The sequence below is a fragment of the Athene noctua genome, chromosome 2 (assembly GCF_965140245.1).
Source record: "Athene noctua chromosome 2, bAthNoc1.hap1.1, whole genome shotgun sequence".
NCBI lineage: Eukaryota > Metazoa > Chordata > Aves > Strigiformes > Strigidae > Athene > Athene noctua.
In genome coordinates this window covers 136,812,721-136,827,969 of record NC_134038.1, presented here as the reverse complement: position 1 = coordinate 136,827,969, position 15,249 = coordinate 136,812,721, and positions in this window count along the sequence as shown.

Below are 15,249 nucleotides of genomic sequence, written 5' to 3'. Positions count from 1 at the left end.
AGCAAATGACCTTCCCTCTTAGCGTAGGATTGCTTTGTGGGAGTGTAAGAGGAAAAAAGAACTTGTGCCAGGTGGTGAAAGTACAGTCAGTCAATTAAACAGGCCCATTCTCAACTCTTTCTGTGGAGAAGTTGGCTTACCCTTGGAGAAGGCCAAAGCCAGGTGATGCAAGTGGAGAAATACAATGGCTGGAAATGTTTGTTAGATTGAAGCATTAGATTAATAGTTGCAAACTGGAACTGACATTCACATGACTTGTCTTTAATATCTATGGGTTTTTAGCAGACTTGCCCGTAAGGGCTCTTTCATACTGATTCCTGCAGCAATGCCATTTGGCAATTGCTGTTTAAAAATGTTGTGACACGTGAAAATCTTCCAATAATATTCTTGGGAGACATGATTTTGTTTCTTTTCCACATACCTCTCCCAACTTGTTTCAGGGTTAGAGACATTTGTATGGAAATTCTTTAGGGCTCTATTTTCTTAAATGTTTTGCCCCACAATGAATTCCCTAATTTGAAAATGCAGAGGCCACTGTCACACATGCAAATGAGGTGACTTCACAGGCAAATAGCTACAGCAATTACCAGCATGTACAATTACATAATTTTCACCTACAATTGCTGTGATTATACAGCTCAGCTGGGCATGTAATTGTTCACATATAGTGAATATGCAATTACGTTCTTGAGTGATATAGGATTCTCCCTTTGGAGTTAATCTTTTCCTGCTGCTTATTCTGCATATAAATTAATACATGTATATATTCCTGGTGACAAAAGAATGTAGTGAGTGCTTATACTCTCACGGTTAGTTCCTATAAAAATTATGAAGTGGTTGAAAATCACATAATATGGGCCAAATGTATCATATCCTGGATCAATTAAGTTCTGTGATTTCAGGTGAAAACCAGCTAGTGGTAACTTAGAATCTCAAACAATAATTGCCTTAACTTCATATATGTACTTCAAAAATAAAAAATATTAAAAATGACAAAGGTAGATACAGAAAATATACCAATGGGTTTCATGTGTTTTAAATAATACAGTACAGCAAACTAAAACTTTGGGAACCGTAGTTAGAAAATGTTATTTATATGAAATAGAAATGTCTGTCACAGCAGCAGTTATTTAAAAAATAAGGTGATAGCAATGAATTGTACCTTTTTAAAAGGCACATGAGAGTTCTGTTGAAGCTTCCAGTGCCCAAATATCAGCCCTGCATTTTACATTTTCAGTTATAATTGCAAAGGTTTTTTGCAGTTATAGGATGATGCAAAAGAATCATATGTCCAGAAAGCATAGCAAGGATATAATGTTTGATTTTATAAGATATCTCCCTTTTGCTCCTGGAAAACAGGAAACGTGGAGCAGGCTCTTACTGCTAAGCTACTGTTCCCTATTGCATTACTTAAATGTACTAACTAGTGAGGACAACAAAGACTCTTTTGTTACAAATTGACTAGACAGAATATGAATTAGATATAAGAAAATGAAAAGAGCTTAGTTTGAAGACATAAAGAGATTCAGTCTTGCTGTTTATTCCAGCTTCTGAAAAATAAAGGAACCAGATAGCATTGCATTTCTCATGCTGTCTATAGATAGAAGTATGATGTTACCTTTGGATATAAGAATTAGAGAGTGGATATGCTTACAGATCCTTAAATATCCAGTCTGAATTTATACCTCTGTGACATATAAGTATATCCAGGTGAGCAGCTGATATTTGCTACAAACTTCTGTAAGAAAATGAAATTTTAAATGTTCATTGTGGCCATGATCATGGCAAGTTTATTGAAAGAAGAAACTATGGCTAATATCGCTAAATCACCAGTTAAAAGGTGTTGTCTAGTCTCGACTGACAGGCATTCACATTGTTTATTCAGATGCTTAGTCCTAACTTTGAGCACTTGGTTTAAAAATTCTTGACTTTAACTGACTTTCAGGAAGACAGCTGTCTTGCTGGACCTGGAGAATGACATCATATTCTGCTTATCTTGCAAGCTTTGTCATTACACCAGGTCTCTCAGCCCTCTTGGAGGATGGAAGAACATTCCTCAGCTTTGGTGAGCCCTGCTCTTTGTTATGCAGTAGTCTGCATGAAACACAATGAGATAAATAGTTACTATCCTAAAAAGCAGTCTTGTAAGAGAAAGGAAGACTCCGTGTGGAGAGCCAACAAGACCATGAGTTCTCAGTTCAATTTTTTAATTTCTGTGCTCCTCCTAATTCCTTATGGTAAAGCAAATCTCCATCAGTTTTTCCCTCCAGTGCACCCTTACTCATTGTGAAATTTGCCTGAGAATGCACTGGATCAGCTCTCACTTTTGATACAACTCAGACCAAAATCAATTGTCAGAGGAACTGAACAGTTATTTTTTAACAACTATTTCAGGATTTAATCTCTCTGTATAGAAAAAAAGAGGCACAGAAATCGTAATTTCTAACATCCTATTTCATGACCCCCAGCAAAATATGTGATGCTTTTTGGCGTGAATTGTAACAGCAAAGAGTCTGGTGGGAAGAGGTTCATCGCTTCATATCATTCATAACCGTCTATGCTCTTCCCCACTCCCAAAATATAAAACAACCCAGGAGTCATTTCAGTCCTTAGAACTAATCTGAACTAGATCCAAATAAGCAAACAGAGGTCTTGGATATTACATGCTGTAAAAAAGCCATCAGGTTTGCCACCATTTTTAGAGCTGAAAGTTCAGTTTCTGCAATGAGATGTTACTGTGAGTAAGAAAACCATAATGGGCATATTGGCACAACTCTGCTACTGCTGTAATTAGGCCAATCACAATAAATACTTGCCGAGTGTTTATCTGTTTAAAAAAATGTCATTACACTGAACCTTCTACTGGCTTTTAGGCTTTTCATCATGCTGAAAGAAGGTTAGACTGGAAACAGGCTACTTAGGCTAACAGTGGTGCTGCTTTCAAGGATGCAGAGGATGAGGAGGAAGGAAGTCACCTGTGCACCTACAGAACCGGCTGAATGACAAATCCTCCTTGAACCATTTCATACATTGCAATCCTGATGAAAATGAAAGGAAAGCTAACTCATGCTGCTTTTAAAGAATATTTGAATGTACTATTCTACATAACCTTCTATAAATCCATATACATGTATATACACCCCTTAAATATAAATATATACAATAGAAAATGTTCAATTATAATTTAGTGTCTTGTATTCTGTTTCAGGTTCACAAGTGAAAATAGTTTCAATAAGCCTTCATAGAAAATAACTATGCTTTACACAGTTCAATTCTATAGAACTTTCTAATTGTTTATGATATACTTACAAATTCTAACTTTGCAGCTTTTAAAATGAAAGCTGAGGAATAAAAACCTGATTGAATTTTACAGGAGTCTGGCAAGGACAAAGATTGCCCCTTATGACTAGTTCTTCAGCTGAAGAAATGAAAGTTACTGCACAGTATTATTCAATATGAGATGCAGTTTTCTGTGTTAGAGACAATGATCAAAAAACCCACAAACCAATCTTGCATTAAGAGATTTTGAACACTGCATTGTTGTGCATAAACATCTATGCTTTATTTTCAACTTTATTTTATTATTGTACCTAAAGCGATGCTCACCTTTGCTATTTTTATGTTTGTAGGATTCTACAAGTATATTCACAAGCACAGTGCTGAGATGAAAGACTGTCATTCATAAGACCCAAACATGGGAAATGATATCCAGTTTATCTCCCACATGCAATGGACAAACTTCCCCTTCAACAGACCTTGCTGGGAGCTACCGAGTTGCCCACTCCAGTGGTGATAGCTGTGTAGAGCAAAGTGAGGTTTGGTGAGCCCTTGAGCCATTAAAATCACAACCTGAACTCTTGGTGCATTTAATTTCTTTCCTGTCCTTTTCCTCTCTACAGATTTCCACTGAATTCTTCCCCTCTTCTCCTCCTCCCCTCTTTCCTTCTGTCATCTGTTCATCTGAACACCAATAGCTGTTTCTGGAAAATGTGTTTTCAGTACCTATAGGGAGAAACCTCTGGTGTCCCAGAGGGAATCTCTATTACATTACAGAGTCTCCTGTAAGAATTTGCCTCTGTGTTTTTCAATACCAGCTTCTTCTCTCTATGCTTCTCTTGCTTCTCTTTGATTAGGTTTTCCAATATTCCTAAATCCTTCCTGCCCAGCAACCCATCATACTCACCAGCAAGCTATATTTTCTGCAGTATTTCCAGGTCAAGGTTTAAATGGCAATGGATTAGCAGGAGTAGGCTTAAATGCCACAATGTCAGTGAGAACCACAGAAGGAAACAGGGTGAAAGAGCACTAAGTGAAGCACTATCCTTCTTGAAAAAAAGAAAGATTAAACACAATTTTTATCTAAATGCTGCCAGCATGATAATGTTGTCACTAATTATAAAATTTCTCCAGAGTGCTCTACAAATCTTCAGACCTCACAAAGGCTAGGTATAAGCCTTAAAGCTTGTTAGTCCTTGGTTTCTCTGCCAGGATTGATATCAACCATTGTGTCCATTGTAATGTGCCCCTCTACTTAGAAAAATGTGGGCTGATACCATCCAATTGCATTATACAGATCTACTAAATAATGAATACTTGCATCACCTAAAGGCAGAAATTTTATCCCAAGATAGCAGTATGACAAAAGGATTATCATTCAGTCACATCAGATTTTCTCTTTGGAAGTTGCATATCTCTAATCATACTAGAAGCCTGTAATTGGTGATGACCTATGGAGTTGGGATTGTATGCATAACACCTTAGAAGTGTAAGGAAAACATGCAGATTGTTATTAAGACTCTCCATTGTACTCTGAAAGCTATTAACATGTTGTGTGTAGGTTTTTATTTATTGTGTGTAGTATTTGATTTATTATCTGTTGCAAGCAGACAAAATGGGGTACTTGTCATAGTCAGTATAAACAAGCATTTGGCATGAAGTGGTGAAAAAAATACCACATACTTGGATTTTCCTCTAATTTTAGGCTCAGTGAGGACAAAGGAGGTAAGGAAGTGGCAGCGGCATATTTACTTTGTTCTAATTCCTTTGTTTATAATGGTTTTATCTTTATTATTTAGGTGAGGTATGTCTAAAATTCACTGTTACCTGGAAAATTAATAAAAGCAAATGAAAGTTTCCTGGCCTAAGTTATGGACTAATCTCCTATAGTTCTTCAGAAATATGTGTAGCTTTTAGGTTAATAGTCTTGAGGATAACTTTTCTTACTTGGATGCACAGCACATCATGAATTTTGCATGTATGGCAAGAGGAGGCTTCAAACATGTTCATCCACTCCCAGATAGATTTGTGTTTCATCCCTGTTCACTGCATAGTTCCATTCCAGATTTTTGCAATAATCTCTCCTTGCCATATTGTACAAATTCTTGCAGTTAAATACCTATCTTCACTTGTTTTGATTAATATGGGAGGTGAATCTTCCGTAACACTGGAGAGATTTGTATTATACCCACGTCCTTTTTCTGTTTTGCAGTATAACAAACCAAACAAACGGAAAGTCAAACAAAAACTCCTTCAGCTCTCCCACAGATCTTTTCCAAATGTATCTCAGGGGAAGGGCTTGAGTCTTTCAGTCCCTCACCCCCTTCCTGCTTATAATCTAACTTTCTTCATTAGCTGGAAAAGAAAATTATCTGCTTCTTCAGCTATTCATACTTTCAGAAGTGAACACAGTTTATCTTACTTCCTTAGTGAAAATGTACAGAATTTGTCAATCTGTACTGTTATTTGAATACTATTCCCCTCTCAATTTATCCTGAGCTTTGACAATGGAAGTCCTATTGTCTTATCTCTGCAATGCCTCAGCAGTTATTTCCACAGAGTCAAGAGGCAGGATTGTGAAAAACAGAGATCTCTTGAAGGTCTCTTGTGCATATGACAGTGGAAGGAAACAAAGTGTGTAGGCACCTGCTAAGACCTTTCATTCAGTGTGGCTTGGAGCTCTTCCTTCCAGTCCTCCAATATCCTAAAGCCAGGACTCTGTGCGATGACAAAATCATTTCAGATCTTAATTAAAAAACAACAACAACAACAAAAATGTTTCGACCACCGAAACTGGACAGAAATCATGAAAATATGAGCCTGAAAAGGTGTCAAAATCCAAAAGGCAACTCCTCTCTTCTCCCCCAAAAAACCTTCAATGTGTCTTATCTAACCTCAGGCTTTTAAGCCAATTGCAAGATTTTTGAAAGCTTTGGTATAGCAGTAGTATGGGTAATTGTCTGGAAGAATACTGTGTTTGAAGATTTCTTACCCTTAATTACATTTCTTAGTGCAGTGTTTATGATACTTCCCTGGGGCATCTCACTGAGATTGGCCATGCAAAGCTTTAAAATGGTCATTCTGTAAGTGACAGTTTCTTGCATATCCATACACTTCCTCCTCTTTTCACTTCATTTCAACTAGTGAGAAACTTACCTGATATGTAAAGTGTGGGTTAGTCTGTGAAAAACAAACTAAAACAGAATGAGATTAGAACACCCCAGAAAAAGATACAGCAACTGGGATCTTTTATTTCACATTTTCATACATGTCAGATTTTCCCATACAATTCTGAGCGCTGCAACAGAACCTGCAGCCTGACTTTTTTTGTCTTTAAATCAGAAATACCAGTGATTTTTCAAAGAGGGACATGATCTTTAGTCCTCAACCAGTGCCTGAATCCTCTTTACGAGTGACGAGTTCTCTTTCTAAACAGGTGTCAATGGAAACAACATTTGAGGTTCTCTCCTCTTTCCTTTCTGTGTCTACATAATTATAAAATGGGAAAAAGGAGGGGGTATCAAAACAGTGAAGAACTGAAATGTCACTTTGCTTTGTCTCCACAAGCTGTCCATGTCAGAGTTTCTCCACCTTCTGCCCCACTCCCTCTGTTCAAATTTCTGCCTTTCAAGTCAGTCTGAATGTGGACGTGAGCCTTCCCTTAGCTCACTGCAGAACAGAGGCCCAAACGCCTGAGAGAGAAAAGGAAAAATCTTGGCAGATTGCTAACATATCAAGTGTTAATGAATACAGTTCTCTAATTAGAAATGTCTGCAAGAACTGAGTAACAGGATCCTTTGAAAATGTGACAGTTTTTAATTTCTTTTGTTAGTACAGTTTATACTTTTCTGAATTAGAGCTTTTATCAAACTGGCATCAGACTTCAGGAATGACAATAATACTTGAAACACAAATAGAGTTTCTTTTGAAATCACTAGCTAAGCTAATATTTTATTGAAATTCTGAGTTTCTGGACTTTATTAGGTTAATAGATATAATTTAAGAATCTTTTTTTTTCCCTCCTTGTTTTCTTTCGCTGTTTAAAAAAAATCCTAATGAATGTAGGATTGGCTGGAATTTGCTAGCTAATTTTCAGAAACATCTTGACTTTTTTTTATTTAATTTCAAATGTAATACCTCCCCAGATGTCAGACTTTGTAATTCATGGCACCAGTTCAAAAAGGTATATTAACTGCCTCTAAACTGCTCAGCATCAAGCTTTTACTGGACTTAATCGTGAATTGGCTTAACATTAATTAAAATAAGTCCCTTCCTCAGTATGAAGTTTCAGGAGATGCAGATGGTTTTACTTCTCTATGCCCACCTCCATTTTATACCAACACCCCCCCTCTAAAATCAGAACAAAACACTGAAGGCCCAGAGCAGCACATAAACACTGTATGTCCCTTGAAGTCCTCTAAAGGAGCCTAAAAGGGACGGTTTCTTTCATTCTTGGCCAAACAGTGATAGACAAACAGGTAAAAAGGCAAGGAGAAAAATACCATTTACTCACTGCAGCAGCAGGAAATCAAGCAAAGAAAATAAACAGGGTTTGAATTCTGGGCCTTTAACCTGCTAGTCGACAGTTTTCTACAGTTTCATTCTGTGCACATTTGTGTGCTGGTAAATGATGAAGGGGAGGTAGAGGAACTGAAGGCTTGTGGGATCCCTGGGACTCCCACAGCTACGAGCACAGCTGTACAAACACATGCAAGCTTTGTTAAGGTAGGGTGGGCAATAGGCTGAAACTGCTGAGCCGATCTGACCTATAAATCCCTTGCAAAAGCTCTGCCTGAGAGAAAGCCAGAAGTTATGTGTAAATGTTTTACCCAGCCAATTGTTTTTGGTCCTCTTCCGTATATACATAAAGCCTCTAACATCCTCCTTGCTAGATAATTTTGTAAGTAGGTGCTTTGAATGTCCTGCTGAATTGCTGATTACCTGGGGTGGGAGGAGGGAAGGGGAGGGATCAGTGGGTGGATGGAGGAACTAATAACTCAGAAACTCGTTCAAATGAATGTAGAGTTTTGAAGGATACATGATATATCACATATGCTGACGTAGGGCTAATGGCTACAGGAAGTCTATAAAAAAGAGAATACGACATCCAGCAGTTTGTTTTGAGGGGAAGGATGATATGAATTGGTCAGATTAGTAGTAGGAAGATTAATTATTTTGAACTGGACTGATACAGACTCTCTCCCCTTCCTCCCCTCAGCCTCCCCCAGTAGATCTCCTGTTGCTCATTTGCAGATACAACCTCATGCAAGGACGCGGCATTGCAACCCTGCACTGTCCTGAGTGCATATGGACAAGCCATACCAGAGCTAGTCCCCAGTAACACTTACCATGCAAATCACAAAGGCATCAACACCCTTCACGAAGAAAAGAAAAATAGGGGATCTTTCTCAGACCTTTTTGTTCCCTTTCCAAACATATCTGAACTCTGTGTGACCTCCTTTTCAACTGAATCTAGGCACCTTTAAATACGTAGCAAATTTAGACAGTAGAAAGCAGGATAACACATCGCAAACTGAAGGAAGCTAAGGGAAGTAATGAGAAGTGAAACAAACAAAGATGAAGAAGAAAATTAGGCAGCCAAAACCAGAGAAAGTTGAAATAAAACATATGCATATACCCCCCATTTTCTTCCCCTTTGCCATCCTTCCCACCACCTAAAAAGCAGTTAAACTACAGGGGAATAATATCACACTTGGGATTTATGAAACAAAATCAATGAGCGCAATGGGAGTAACGTCACTCCTGTAAATGATCAAAATCCACCAATTACAGGGAGGTGTTAATCCTCATCAGACCTGTTTGTTGCTGTGGTGGCATTTGAAGTAAAGCTGCTCTGGAAGTGTTAGGGGACCAGGTATTCTCACAGCATTTGGAAGAGTAAAGGTATTTCCACCCAGACTTCTTTAAAAGAAGTTTGAAGTGTAGGAGAGAAAGAATAGACTAGGAGTGAAGAAGGGGTCAAGCATCATATATTGCTTCATTTGTTGGGTGGGAACAGAAAAAATCTAGCAAATAGTGGGTGACGGGCCCAAAATTCCCGGCATAAGTGCTGCTGCTAGAGCTTTTCTCCCATGCCTTTTAACACCTCTAGACCTCCTCAGTGATCTGATAACTCAGTAATTGGAATTGACTGCCTTTTATGCTGCATATTTTTATGTTTTATATCAGACGAAATCAGAGCTAAAATGTTGCTGCATCCATACTTGCTTTAGCTTGTAACTGCACTGTGTTACTAGATGAGTAGAGGTCCACATCGTCTAAGCTGATGCTGCCAGGAAGGATCACAAGTGCTTGCAGGATCAAGGCCTAGAACACAAAAAATCAGTAGCAAGTCAACAGCGCAGGTGTTTTAGAGTTGCTTTGTTTTACCCTTTATCTTTTCTATAGAAATATAATTTGTGCTGCTAAATATGGGTAAATGACTTATGGTTTAATGTGGCATTTCTCCTTGAGGTGAAACTAGTTAGGCTAGTTATGCAGCGATTTATAGATACGGATTATGCATTGAACGGGCATTGAACAGGCATTTTCATTGAATCATAGCATCATAGAATGGTTTGCGCTGGAAGGGACCTTAACTAGTTCAAACCCCCCTGCTCTGGGCAGGGACACCTTCCACTGAGAAAAGACAGAGGCAAGAGATGGGACACAACAGGGGCTGACCCTGTCAGGGCTGCCAGCAGAACTTGGACCAGCTGCATGGGCTCTTGCTTAGCCAAAGAAGGCAGCAAGGCTGTGGTCATTTTACCATCACACCCTGTCTCTGGCTAAAGGCTAGAACCTGTGCCCTGGGTTAGTCCTGCAGAGATCACTGTCCTCTAGAACCGTCTACAGTTAAACAGAAAGTGAAAGGCAGCATTGTCTCTGCAGAAACTGCTGAAAGGTGCCTTTTGGAGTTTCTGCAAAGAAAAAGGACTCTTGGGTTTTGCACGTACAATGTACAAATTAACAACAGGCTGCTCAGAGAGGCTGTGGAGTTCCATGCTTGGACATATTCAAAACACACCTGGATGCAGACCCGAGCAGGCTGCTGTAGCTGGCCTTGCTTTGTGCAGGGGGCTGGACGAGGCCATCTCCAGAGGTACCAGCCAGCATCAGCACTGCTGTGAGCCTGTCACTCTGTGAACAGCAAACTCTATTTGCTTGGGCTTGACATCCTGCGGCATGAGTGACTGAGCTTCAAAAGAAAAAAAGAGTACAAAAATAGGGCCACTCTTTCTCACTACAATGGCAAGGTTTCTTTTCTGCACCTGAAGATGGTTCTGCCCAGCATTGCTGTTTGCCTGGGGCCAGCAGGAGTTGTGGGGTCAGTCCAAACAGGCAACACCAAGGAAGCCTGAGACATCACCAGCTATGGCATGGCCTTTTGTTTGCTTGTTTGTTTTGCTGTAGAATGGTCATGATATGGTCATAAAGAACAGCAAAATGATAGCAATATCTAAATATTCATAGGTTTTAAAATTATTTTTCTTTTTGGTCACACAGAAAGTGTCCTTTTCGGGAGAACAAAAAATGGAAATTTCTGTAGCATGGAGAGCAAATCATGAGGTGCCAACTGCCCTCAGATCCTGATTGTACAAGGAATTTTGTTTTATTGAAATACCTTCCTGACTCTGGGCTCTGACCTGTGAGCACTGTAGCAGATGGCATCTGGGCAATTACAGCTGAAACTCTCCAACAATACTAGTAAATATTGTACTGCTAATTCCTTTCAAAATGTGCCAGGGCACAGGAGGCAAGAAATTAATGACATATTGCAAATTTCCAGTATAATCTCTTTATGCTGTGTATAATGTTTTAGTGAAGTCTTAGCTTTCTGCTGTACTAGCAAAGTGAAAACATGTGAGGAGGTGTAACATCATGATAACATTAGAATATAGGACCAGTATAAAATTGTCAGCTGAAATTTCAGTTTCAGCCCTATAATGATGCTTATACTACCATGACTTCCATTCATCTCTGAAAAGTGTTACCAAATGCTGCCTGACAAAGACATGTTACTTACTGATGGCCATCAGTACTTATTCCTAATCTGAAAAAACATAAGCCAAATTAAAGTGGATTATATTCTTTCCCCATTTACCTTTCTCTGTTTCACTAGAGGTTCAAAAAGTCTGTTTATAATACAAAATAATTTACAGCTGGAAAATCTGAACTTGCATTTCATACCCAAGCCAATGAACTTCCAGAAGATAAATCTGCTTTCTCAGTCAGAGAAAACAAAGGGTGAAATTTCGGTCCACCAAAAGCTAATGCAAAAGTCAAATTGACTTCTCTGGAGCTAGGTTTTCATCTAGTATATAGCTGTAGCTCTGTTTTAAACTATGATCAGTAGAGATGCAATGGTCTTACTTGTAGCCACTGAATATCCTCACAACATGGGAAATAGATTAGTTGCATATTTCATAGTCTTGGTACAGAATATTTAGCTTACAATTTGTGGTGCATAGTTCATGCCTAGTGGAAACTACTCTAGGTTGAGGAATCAGAGCCTTCCTACAGAAAAAAAATCACATATTGGTTCCAAATATGGACCCTGAGATCTTAAGTGGAAAAATTTTGTTTTGTAGCCATGAATAGTCTTGTGCCTTGATCAGTTCTTGTCATTTGGGAGCTTCCTTGTGGAGGAAAAAGCACTCATATGAATATTCGTAGCAAACCTAACTGAAACAGATTGTAGATCCCATCAAATGAAAAATTTTATTTTTTATCCCAAATGAAAACCTGAAAATATGTTTTTTGTCAGATTTTATTCAGTTGTTGTGGAAAGACAGCTTTTTCTTTTTTTATCTCTTTTTTTTTTTTTTTTTTAGCCTCAAGCTATCTATAGCACTATAAATCCTACTGATAAGGAATTTAAAATAGAGATTCTTCTTTCTAAATCCTGAAAGGATTTCTTACAAATGAACAACTGAAAATCATCACTGTCTTGTAGCATGTCTTTGAGTGAGGATTTTCTCCTGTTCCTTAATGCTCTTCCTCTGCTACTCTGCTACAATCCGATCTATCAGCTGGCATGCTTCATTCTTCTTAAGCAAATTGACTGAAGACAGGAAGTCACTTTGTTTATAGAAATGATGAGTTAGACCTCTGGAAATGCTATAAAACAACAGATAGTGAGGTGATCATGTTAAAAATATTTTACCATTTTGCAAGGGTCAAGTTTCATATAAGAACTGTGGTGTTTTCCTTGGGGAACTTTAGCTGAACCAAATCACTCAAATTGTTTGAAGTTCTTTCTGAGATCCTTGTGCTTGTCTATACTGTTAATCTCCTGTCTACTTTGATGTTTTACCATGACTAAGCTATATGAGGTCCCCAAGCATTTTTTAGATGAGTCTGAATACTAGTAAAAGATGGGAATGTAAAATGATGCTTTCAACTGGTAACTTGTTCAGAAAATGTGCTGAGAGTATAAGTGATCACAGTATAGGGTATTGGTGTATTTACACAAGTCTTACCTAAGACTGCCTTTTTCCAAGTCAGAGGCACGAGTAGCCTGTGTGGCTCTCCTGTAGGTCCCCATGTTGTTTTGTCCATATTATTTTATAAATATTTTTCCAGGACATTAAAAAAAAGAAAATCAGAATGTTTCAGTTTAACTGTTAAAGCTTATAAACTGTGTAATGCATGTCAAAATTCATGTCAAATTCTGCATCTGACTAGAAATGGAAGGGATGTGAATATGCTTATTTAATGCTTCTGCTCAGAGATTAACCAGGACCTGTTTTTGGAGCACACTACTGCCGACTGAGATGAAAGATAGAGAAAGCTCTATTGCAGACATCTCTTTACCAGCTTATCACACCTATACCTCAAAGGGAAAAAAGCAGAGAAAAACAACACGTGAAGCATTAGACACTTCATTCCCCCTCACTGGGACATGTGAAGTCAAACAAACTCCACTGATTTAATACTGTGAAGAGATGAGGGAGAGGTTGAGGTCTCCCAGTTCCACACAAAGGAACGACTGACCACCTTTTCATAGATCTGACTGGTTGGAAACATGGCACTAATGCAGGCTTAGCACCAAACCCTGCTACCGGCACTGTACCTGCTTGATACTTAACTCATTTTGAGACCTGCAGCTCTGAAGAAGCATCTGCAAGAAAGTTGGTTTTCTGGACTGTGAAAATAGGGAGTCTTCCTTAAAGTTTGACTTCCAGGAGTATGTGTTAAAAGATGGTGCACTTATTCATCAGAAGGCAAAAATGGCAGTTAAAGTTACCACTCACCCAAGATAGCCAAAATGTGTTGTTATGAACTCTAAATATTCTAAGTTTATATTTGGAATAGAACAAATACTTCCTGAAAGATAACACAGATGTTATGAATTATCACTTATATCATTTTAGCACTGAGTGATTCCAGTCATCAGTTGGGACCTCACTGCTCCACATGTGTGCACTGACAAGGCGGATTCCCTGTCCCAGGCTCCAGATAGCTTGTAATCCATAGTTTAAAGAAATGTAATGAAGAAAATGAATAGAATAAATTTATGAAAGCATTTCACAATTAGCTCCCATTTTGTCTCTGAAGACTGAAGTTCTGGGCTGACACTCATGTCAAAGGGATGGAATTAGTTTGAGTATCCTTGGTTATGACACTAGCGTTAGTCCAAAGTAAAATAAGGATATGCCAGTTGATTTCTGATTGACTGTTAGTGGTAAAATTAGTAAGCTCAGAATTATTTCAGAAAGAAACCTTTGACCAACTGGCTCACAGTATTTCCAATTGCTGCTCCAAGATATTTTTAATTGGCTTTTCCACTGTGTTTCAAAGTGTTAAGCTATCTGTTACGATTTATTGGCAGCTTTTAAAAGTGCTCCACATACATAGGCAAAGCTTACAGCATAAATTAATATTTCTTATGTATTTACTCTTCTGTTTAAATGGTACAAGCTTTATGTCAGCCAGACTATTTATGAAGTACTTTGCTCAGAATGTTTTAGGGATAATAGCTTATATTACTATGTCATGAGTTAAGGACTTAAAAACTGACAGAAACGGCAACTAGTCTCTTCAGTTCTTTAGACTGTAGACATGGTGATCTCACGGTCTTCCCCGTGAAGCAGAAGGTTTTGAATATCTGGATAAGAGATAAAATATTTGAAAAGTTGAACTAAGCATAGGGGAAGAAATCAGGAAGATAAAGTATAAATTTAACATCTGGACTCCTCGTTTGGAATAATGCTTTCTGATGCAGCAGTGGATAGAGTAATCTTTCCTGGAACTGCTGGTAGCATGAGTGCCAAGAAGCAATTCCCCTGTGTTTAATTTTTTAGTACAGTCATTCATTATTAAAAAACACACGCTGATCAATTGCCTAAAATTAAGTGTGAAGACTCAAATCCAGAGCATCTAAGCAGGAGCAGTCGTTTCACATCAAATAGGAGACGTGCAAAACGGCTGATGGGGCAGTGGGGTCCTCCTGGAGCCCAGCATCAGTGCGGTTTTGCAGCACAGACCTCACGGGGCTGAGCCTTGCTCTGGGCTGCCCTGGTTGGAGCTGCAGTGGCTTGCTCTCACCGTTAGAGTTCACCTGAGAGTAAGGATGGCTCCAGATGCAGATACATGCATGAGTTACAAGATTTAACATTTCTTTGCCCAAATTCTCACCTGGTTTTGGGGCAGAGGTTGGCTCTATTTGTTGTTTGGGTTTTTTTTCTCCTTGGGAAGGGGAAGGGGTGGTCCCTCTTGATGGGATGAAATGGATTTTACAGAATTTAAGCAAAACTCTTTCAGTATAGTCAAAAATCTGGCCAGTCTTGCCCAAGTGTAGGTATCTCTGAGCCAAAACTCCACTGAGCAGACACAAGGAGGAGTGCAAGTCGTTGTTTCCAATGCTTGTTCCAGAAAGGATGGGATAATTGCATGTTCTTTCTAAACTGCAGCAAGATATTTTTCAACTCTAGTATTTTGATTTATTCTACAGCATTCAGAATGGTTATG